We start from the raw sequence: 10,561 nt of genomic DNA, 5'->3' as shown, positions 1-10,561 counted from the left end.
TATCATGATTTACTTTTCCCACACATCAACATTTCTATAATATGTAATTATATGTCCAAAAACAAATCACATTGTGTCACTGGTAGGCTATACTCCATAAGATGATTAATCAGTCTTCGTAGTCTACTTCCCTATAGAATATAAAAATTAGAAGCACTGTATCTTACAGACTATTAAAATTATTATAGACTTTTGATATTTATTAACTAACCAGTAAACGTGGTTCTTTTTGGTTATAGAAAATCAGGGTAATTTAGGCCATTTTAGCGATTTTGAATTGAATTATACTATCAAACACAAGATTGAATGTGGGTATCAAAACATGCCATCTAACATAAAACACCTTTAAGCCTAACTGTGCTTTGATCCAAAATAATCTTTCGTATATGCATTGTATATAAGTCAAACTATCTATCACGTTAATTATTTATAAATGTAGCAAACGGTGAGTGATAATAGAACAGAAGGACATGAGTCTGGTGCAACGTAATTGCAGTGTATGCAGGGAACCTTCTCTTTATGCATTTTACAGTCACAGACAGTTTAGCTGGGAAACTTTAACTCTGCTAAAAACACCAGGATGAACAGTCAACCTTCAGCTAACAAACTGGAAACTTTGTGTATCCTTCAGACTATATGACAACACATCGAAATTTCTCTTTCTCCCAGTTTAGATGTATGGGTTTAACTTCAGTCACTGATCGCTGCACCTGTTAAAACAGGATCTTCTAAAATAAGTACTAAGAAACGCCACAAAAAAATTTAATAGCAGAACATGTGTAGTTTAGCTGAAAGCAGATGGCTTCAGGCTAACAAACTGAAAACATTACACAGCTTACTAGAGTGTGACCGCCAGAGAGTAAACTATTTCTTACTTAAGAATCTTCTCTTAGCTTACAAGTACCAGAAGCTAATGAACGTATTGGCATTACCGTGTTAAGACTACACTTCCCACAATGCCTGCAGAATGAAGTTGCGTAATCTCTGTTGTATGTTTGTGCTACCTTCAGGTCATATGGGAATGTCCGAACTTCATAATATTAAACGAAATCATATCACGCCGGAGAGTAGCCTAATTAACATGACATTATTTAACTGCTGATTTAGATTTAAAACATATCCATCTCTATCTTTTTCCACACTTAAATTCAGGCAGTATGAGGAAATGTTGAGATCTCATGTGTTGATTAACACATAGCCTATGGGTAGCCAAACAACAAATTCACACAAGCCATTTAAACTGGTTTGTAGGCCAAGGCCGGACCTTTAAAAAAATAAAAATAAATAAAAAGATCACATATTTTCAAATTTTTCATTTTTAAGAGGAGGAATTTTTCATTTCTTCTTTCAAAAGTTATAGTTTCTTGCTTTAACATTATTCAGGTTCTGAGTCAGCTCTCTAATTGGATTAAGATCCACTCTCCTCCACCCTCCTCACAAGCCATGAACGCACCACCCTTGGGGGTGTGGACCCAGTTACTCCCCGCTGACTGGAAGCAGGCTAAAGCATGTTACGGCGGTCGGAACAGTGAGCCACCCAAGCTGAGTACGGGGACAAAGCAGCGCCAGCTCGATTCATTTCAGACTGCACTATCCTCAACATCATCACTGTCATCTCGCCATCATCATCGACAGTGTGCAGGTTTTTCGGACTGATTCGGGATCAGCCCATGCAGGAGGATGGAGATAGAGAAGAGGACGAATGGGTTCGACTACCCGGAGAGAAATAACGCCAAGGCCGTTAACGGTAGGCAAACACAACCCGGAGCACAATCCTGCAAGTTCACACACACACACACACACACACACACACACACACACACACACACACACACACACACACACACACACACACACACACACACACACACACAACCACATCTGTAGAACTGTATAACACACTGCTGTTGTCTGTGATTGGATCATGTATTTCCTCACTTCCAAGCCCATACCAGTACTGCTGCATGAGCATTTTAGAGGTACTTCTCAAAGTACCCTCTCAAAGCTGCACACAGTCTACCTGCTGATGGGTACAATGGAAATTTACACAGAAAATTTTTAAAAAAAGCAGTGTAAAAGCAGTAGCCTATTTAGCCTATCGTCATCGTCATCTGCTGAAATGAAGTCTACTGTTAGATACCAAGTGGAGTGAAATGGCCTGCAGTTATATGAGAGAATGGATTTCGGTCAGAAATGTAGTTGAGTTTGGTCTGTTTTCCTTGTTTTGCATTGAAATGATTCAATTGTTTCTACCATTTCGGTGTGTTTGCTTCTTGAGCTGTGTGTATGTGATAGACGGAGCTAGGCTCACTGGTAACAGAGGTCGGAATGTTTTTATTTGGAGGTGGCCAGTCAGGCTCGGGGAGATCGTAAAAGGTGAACTTTTGAACTTGGAGAACGCCCTGAAGCCATTAGGTTTTTAGTCCCCGAAATCCGGTGTTGCATGTGCTGCACAGGATGGAAAGGATGAAATGAAGGCGGGAGGGAGGAAAAGCGATAATACGACAAGATGGGTTCACAATTGGCTGAGTTTGAGCTTGATCTCTACTGTAGCATATTAATTTCACAGCCTTTAGAGGAGAATGACTTGGCTGCTGGGAATTAGTTGGAGATCAAGCTGGATAAAACGTCCCCCACACAGTTCACTTCTCATTTCATTCGCTAACAATCTATTATTTCCTCATATGTTCTATATTGAACAGTTCCAGGCCCAAACACAATACTTTCCAGCAGTGTCTGTCGCAGGCGCCAGTCCAATGTAGTGCCCCCATGCCGGTGACTGAAGAGTTATTGACATTTCCGAGATTAAAATTCCGTTAGTAGATTTGTGTGTCACTTGATTGTAGAATAACAGGCGACTTAATGAACTTAATTATAATGATGACATGATTTGTCATGTCCAAGAAATATTTTTTGTTCTGTAATCGTTGTATTTGCATAGAGCACTTTAACATTTATGAAAAATAAAAAACGAACACTACAGTAAATAGATTAAAAGTTTTTCAAAAATATTTATTCAAAGAAATGCAAAGAAGTGCCTGATCTATGTATCAACAGCATATTTATATAGTAACATCTAGTACTGAAACAATTAGTTCATTAAATCGTCACCAATTTTGATAATTATAACATATCTCATTTTAAGTCACTTATCAAGCTGTTCCAGCTACTTAAATGTGAAAATTTGCTGTCTCTCTTTTTGAACGTAAGGTTTTGACCGTTGATTGAACATAACTACACATATGACGACATCGGGCTTTAGAAAAATCTAACAATCTTTTAAAAAAAACAAACAAAAAAAACTATTTCAGACATTTACAAGACAAAACAATTAATCGATCAATTGAAATAATAATCAACAGATTTATCTATAATGAAAATAATTGTTAGTTGCAACCATACTAACCTTTAAAATAACAGTTGTAAGGGTGTAATTATCTCTATTATTTTTTATTATTTTATCAATTTTTCGCATCTTTCATGGAAAAATATAAAAAAGTATTAAACAAATACATAAATAACAAAATACATAAATGAACATATAAATACAGACACATAAAAAAATAAACCAAAGGAAGCTGGGTAATTTTTAAAATATTTATTCAGCCCTTCATAAGGATTTAATTTTGAAATGACAATTTTTTGTAATTGCAGTAATTGCACAATAAACAAGATTCACCTAATTAAGAGCAATTTAGCAATTTACACATTTTCTTGAAAATGGTTCTTGTAATACAACAGAGCATTTTTCATCATTTTCTTCATCTAATAATATATAGAATAACAATTCTGGGCAAGGAAGGCCTTTGTAATTAATGTAGAGCTGACATGAGTAGTCAATTAATTGATTAGTCAAACAAGAGTAAAATAATAGATAACTATTTTGATAGGTGATTAATCAGAAATAATTTTCAAGCAAAAATGCCAATCACTCTCTATTTCTAGCTTTTCAATTAGGTGGATTTACGCTTTCTTTGTCTTATTTGGCAGTTTGTTGCAAAGTTTTCCGTTTTGGAATTTCTGACCCCCCCCCCCCAACACACACACACACACACTCTACTCAGTGAAGTATGTTTGTTTTAGTGTAATTTAACTCATTAGAAGAAAAGCTAGCAGAAAGAAGGAGGTAGACAGGTTGGGCGGAGGGGTAAAGTATCTGTGTGGATCCGTGTTCTGACTTTTTGGGGTTTGGGGTTTGCAGGCTGGCACGGTGGGGCAGATAGGCTGAAAAAAGTGCCTTGTCAGCCCCTTTTCTGGCCTGGGGGTCTGTCCTGTCCCCTGGGGCACGGTGAAGGGGACAGCTGACAGTGGGTGGGGCAGGGACAGGATGCGAAAACCCCCAGTGATGCTTGAATGATAAACCAGGAAGAGTACAGTAGAGGAGGATGGGCTGGTGGTGGTGGTGTGAGTGGAGGAGGGAAGGTTGTTGGGGGTAGGGGCCACACAGGCAGATGTGATCCATCATGTCATGCTCTTTTCTTTGATAGTGGATTCCCTCTGCTATCAGTAGATCTGTGTCAACAGCAGCACAGTGAGAAGAGCTGCACCTCAGATCTGTCTCTCTCTCTCTATCTCTCTCTCTCTCAGCATTTTTGTGCAGTTAATATGAAAAATATAAAAACTGACAGTTTAAATGTTTTTTCATTTAAAAATGTGTAATATTCTCAGAATATTTACAAAGTATTGAGTTTATTTCAGTGAGAATATGTTGAACACATAACAAATTAGGGCAGCAACTAACAACTATTCCTTTATCAGTGAATCTGCTGATAATTTTCTAGACTTATCGGTTAATCATTTGGTCTTCGAAAAGGAAAAAAGGGGAAAAATGCTAATTACAGTTTACCAGAGCCCAAGTTGATGTCTTCAGATGATCTTTGTCCAATCATACAAAACAGAGAAAAGCAGCAAATCCTCATATTTGAGAAGCTGTGCCCACAGAAGTATGTGCTTTTTTGCTTTAAACAAGTACCTGAAACAATTATCAAAGTAGGTGATGATTCATTTAAAGCCAATCTGATCCATTAAATGTCTTATCGTTGCAGTTTCTACAACAAATTAGTGGTGAAATAAAATCAGGATTTAGAGAGTCTGATTTTATTTGATTTCAAGTGAATTAAGTTGTAGTAGTAATTAAGTATTTTGATTCCTGTTTAGACTGAATGAAACAATGAAAATGCATGTTTTTAAAATGGATGTTTTCAAAGCTGAAGGTAACGGCTTGAATGTCCAGAAACTAAATAAACTAAATAAATCCACTAGAGGTCAGATAATCAGTCAGATGGAAATTATCTCAATGTTTCACTAGTTCAAATGCTGTCAAACAAGGGAGTATATTTGTGGACATTCCAAGATAATTTCACCATATTCAAGAAAATTCTTCACCCATGCTGATTAGTATTGCAAACAAAAGGGATTTATCTTACACCAAGCTCCACAACAGATGGGTTTTTACAATTTTAAAGACTTAATATTGCGGAATGAAGGGACTTTAAAGCATGTCATAAGACCGAGGGCCTGTAGATACTGGAAATTTGAGAGATCAGTGAAGAAAAAGTAAAAGAAAAGTAGAGACCTATGCGTGATCATTTGACCCTGGTATTAAATGGATTTACTTATTTTCTAAACAAAAATGAAAACAAGCAAAGCTAATTATATAGAGTTGTACTGATCATCATATAGTTTTGGTTTTTCTTACTAGCTGAATAAATTCAGAGAAAGACAATGAAATAGACCTTGATTTGGCAAAGATTTTATTTAATGAAGAGAGATTGGCTTAATTGATTGACCATTATTTCAGTTTTTAAGTTTAAATAAATACGTTAAATGAAATGACAATATATTGAAAAATGTAATATGAACTCAAGAAAACACTGATTTTAAAAATCCATTTAAGATGTTGGTGCATTGAAAAGATTATTATTTTCTTTTTTCTTAACCACCTTCCTATTTTTAGATGTGTTAATTTTTTCAGAAACTACTGTTGTAATGAATTATTCTCCTCATTTAATATCTCTTTAAAAACAAACAATTTGTTTTGTTTTTACTCCATATCACATTTTAAAAAATAATGACAATACAAGTTTTTTTTTCTGTTTTTTTTTCTTTTACATGATTTCCTTAATTATTGTAACTTCTCGTTATAGGCAACATTAATGACAGTGACAGTTTAAAGATGAAAACGTTATTGTGACAACTTCACACAACTGCAGATGGTGTCTTGTCTGAAACATTTCCTTTGTGTGGGACACTTTCTTTTCTCTTTCACATCCTTTTTGTTACTGTCACAGTTAGCTTGTTTTGGCATCAGCTGGACTTTCTTGGAATTCTGTTATTGATGGCCTTAGTTTTCTTGTGTCTTCTTTTTTCAAAATGTCATGTCCACATATGAACACCATCATCTCTAAGAAGCAGATGTGCTTTTAATTCACATGCAGGCCGTTTCACATCACTTTTTTGTATAGTATTGAACAAGAATTCTCTAAAATGTCTTCTGACCATTGGTATTGGAAACATGATAAAAATCCTTATTTCAAACTAAATTTCCTCATTGGCCTTGATAATGATAAATGTAATGATAACATGTTTTTTAACACATCTGGGCATGTTACTTCCTTCCATGTGTTTGCTCTTTTCTGATTGTTTGTCCAGTATGACTCGTTCAAAATTCTGGACTTCTGGATTTATTCATTGAAAATTGTGATATGAATAAACTTAGCTCAGTAACAGATTTGTAATTTAGATGAAGACTTTGTGTAGGGAATGAGGCCAGTGTTGCTGAGGAGCATCCTTGTCTGTCCGAGAGGTCTGGAGGCTAATTGTCCTTCATCCTGATGCTGCTTTCTCCAGGCAACACACATGTATGCGGTCAGAATGAAGATGGTGAGATGGTGATGCAACAGCAATGACCCTCTCGCTTCTGTCTCTTCACATTTTTTGTTAGGTTAGAGATGCTACAATCCAAGGCTATTGACCACTGTAAAAAATTTAGTTTTACTGATTGGGGTAGTATTGATTCTGAAAATCTTCAAAAAAAAAAAAATCTGCCAAATGGGTGAGATTTTTTTGTCACGTTTACATTTAATTTGGTTCATTTTCTTGATACTAGTGCAGTGACCTGCTGTATCCTGCTGCTTAGAAATGTCCTGAAACAAGAGAAGCTGGCCTGGGAAAAAATGAAATTAACTTTATGTCGTGTGTACAGGTGGATATAAATTTTTGATATGAGTGTAAATACATAACCATTGTTTTGGCACAGATACTAAAATAATGTTCCCTTTTCTCAATGTTTTCAAGATCTCAAATGTTAAATGTTGTCTACACACACGCAGGCACACAAAAACATTCTCTAATTGAAATAGTCTAAAAAATAGCAAAGTCAGAACTGATACTTGGCAGTTTTCTATATTCAATGCTATGGACACTTTTTTGAAGCATAGTGAGGTTCAATACTCAACCCTATGTTTAATATATCAATTATTTCTAAACTCTGTTTTCTTTATCTCTAATTTTTAGTTTAAATTCTTTCTCAACGCTTTCTTGTATTGTCCTGGTTGAATATGCAAAAAAAATTGCACACATACAAAAATTCAGTGAAGTTGAGACATGAGGAAAATCAACTGCAGAGTCTTTACTGCTTGTAATGGAAAAAGTAATTTTGAAAAATGTAGTTGCTGCCATTAAATGACACGTGTATTATTATAAAGATGTTATTTAAAATGAAAGAAATAGGACACTTCAAAGTCCAAACTGAGTGGCCATCTTCCATATTTGACCCCCTTTCTGTACAAACCACCAATGTTGGATTTTTAAAAATAGTGTAAGGGTGTACAGCAGCTACAACTATATTTAATACTCAGTAAATGGTCAATGGCCTGTCAATTTTTAAATTGCCTGCAATTCCAAACATTATCTAAAGATATTGCTTTAATGTTTGCACTGTGAACTGAAAGTTCGTGATAAATCATGAAGTGATTAAAAGTTTGTGTAAATTTAAAAAGTGATACATTTTAGGTGATTTAACAGATATTATATTCATTTATTCAAAAGTATCATTATTTGATTCGATCAAAACCATTCTCATCATTCTTTAGCACTTTACTTCATTTAGTGTTGGGGCTGACACTAATGACTTGTTTCAGTAGCATTCAGTGTTAAAAAACAACAAAAAAATCCCATCTACATATCACTCATGGAAGGTTGAAAAGAGAAAACTTAACTGCTAAAAATTTAGTAAAAAAGAAATGAACTAGAAAAATTTCATACGAAAAGATGACTAGATACATTTAAAGGTGACAAGGTGAGTGTTAACTTAGAAATTTATAATTTAGTGTTTGTGACTTTTTATGCTTCTCTAAGTACTCACCAAGCTGTTCTCATTTTCCATAGAATTTATCAAATCAGTTAATAATTGATGGAAATCTTTAAATTAATATGTTTTTAATTCACTTTGATAACCTAAACTTCTGTCATTTAAATCACCTGTTTTTAGTTCAAAAACATTTCTATCACTTTAATTTTTGTGACAGCACTGTTCTCATCATTGCACACAGCTCACAGCTATTCCCCAAGGCTGTACTTGTCATTTTGTTGTTGTGTGAACTGTGATGGACACATGGGGGAGGTGGCAGTGAGCGCTATGGGAACGGTGACCAGGGTCAGTGGGATGTTGCTCTTGAAGCATTAATGGCCTGCTCTCTGCTGACCTCCACGTAACCCAGGAAAGTATTTACAGCCTCCACTTGATCCATGAGCTACAGGCTGGGATGACAGTGAGGCTGCTCTCTGAGATTTTTGCTAGCTTGATCGTGGCACAACCTGTGGCTCTAACAGCTGCTAATGAGCTGCAGGGGAGGATGGGGGAGGAAGCGGCGCGCTGCCATTAACCATATTTTGAAGGGATGTATTAAAGTATGTATGGGGGACAGTTAGTACAGCAGCTCTGGTGATTTGCAGGCCATGCTTTTGTCAGGCCTCTGTGATATTCAACACATAGCCTAGTCAAGGCCATAAATGTCTTTAATTTGAGTTTGAATTTGGGTGGAGGATGAGTTTACAGGCAGCTGTAAAACACTGAACTTGGTATGTAGAATAGGGATGGCTTTCCTGTGAAATTACAGCACTGGAAGATGCAGTTGTTGGGGGGTTATAAATGAGCAGTTTCAGTTTAAAAATGTTACCTCCATTTTAGAGGGGAGAACAGGGTCTGCTGTTAGTAGTCATAACAGTTAGGTGTTACTTACTTGGATATTTGAATTACAGAAGAAAGGTGATTTGTCTGAAAAGAAGATGTCAGTGTTTGGATGCAGAGGTCCTTCATGCTGAGAAGATAGTAAACTGTTGAAGATGATTGGTTGCTGAAGCATGGTCCTTCCATCCTCACTCCTTGTTTCACAGTCAACAGAAAAGACACACAGAGCTGTCCATATTGACTCTTTTAACAGGAATCTACTAAACAGTTACTGTTCTCATTAACGCAACACACAAATGCACAGCTAGGAGCAAACATTCCCTGGTTAATAACTTGAGTTCACGTTTTTAACTGCAGTGCATCTCAATTGTGAAAGGACTAAAGGGTGGACTGGGTGTAATAGGACTGCATCTAAGAAATCTTTCCATTATCGATATATCTGTCAGTATTTTTCCAGTTTGTCAATTAATCATTTAGTCTGTAAAATGTCAGAAAATAGTCAAAAGTGTCCATCACATTTTCCAAGAGCCCAAGGTGATGTTTCCAAAAACCAAAAATATTTAGTTTACTATGGTATGAAATACATATTTTTGGATAAATTACTTAAATTACAATATTTTTGATTATTAATTTTCTAGCAGTTGAGTGCCCGATTAACTGACTAATTGTAGTACAAATTCATATACACAAATTCATTGTAGTGCCGGTTGACACTGAAAAAAGCTCAGAAAATTAAAAGAAAATCAAACAAAACAATTAAAAAAACATTTTTGCCACTGTTGGAGAAGTTTCCACATTTGAAACTTTGATTCTAAAGTTTGAAGTTGATCAGCACATGTTTGGTATAATTTCATTTGCCCATGGTACAGTACGTAATGTGCACTATTATACAGTATATTCCCCTTTTTTTTAATAATAGTATGCATTTTATAATGTGATCTTACTTTGAACAGTTTCAAAGTCAACAAATAACTGCTGGTAAACTGGAGTAAAAAAGAGAGAATTCTGGTCAAAATACTGAAATGATATATTAATGATTACTTTTTAAAAAGGACTGAATCATATATTAAATATTGATGCAAACCCCATTGAACCTTGTGCCTCACAGTAAACTAATAACATTTATTTTTATTTTGTTTTGTACAGGGAAGGAGGTGTTCTATGCCGATAAGTAATATGAAAATGTCTGTTGTTGTCTAATAATAAAAGCACAAATAGTTAAAAGTTACAAATACATTTAAATACATTTTATAATTAAATTTAAAATTTACCTATAGTAACTCGACGTATTGCAGCTAAAGAACAGTTCAAGAGGTCAGCAGTTAGTACCTGTCACATTAGGGCAACTTGGATTCAAGTAGGGATGGGTTT

The sequence above is a fragment of the Xiphias gladius genome, chromosome 19, assembly GCF_016859285.1.
Source record: "Xiphias gladius isolate SHS-SW01 ecotype Sanya breed wild chromosome 19, ASM1685928v1, whole genome shotgun sequence".
Taxonomy (NCBI): domain Eukaryota; kingdom Metazoa; phylum Chordata; class Actinopteri; order Istiophoriformes; family Xiphiidae; genus Xiphias; species Xiphias gladius.
The sequence above is the reverse complement of the archived record's forward strand: the minus strand, read 5'-3'. Positions refer to the sequence as shown.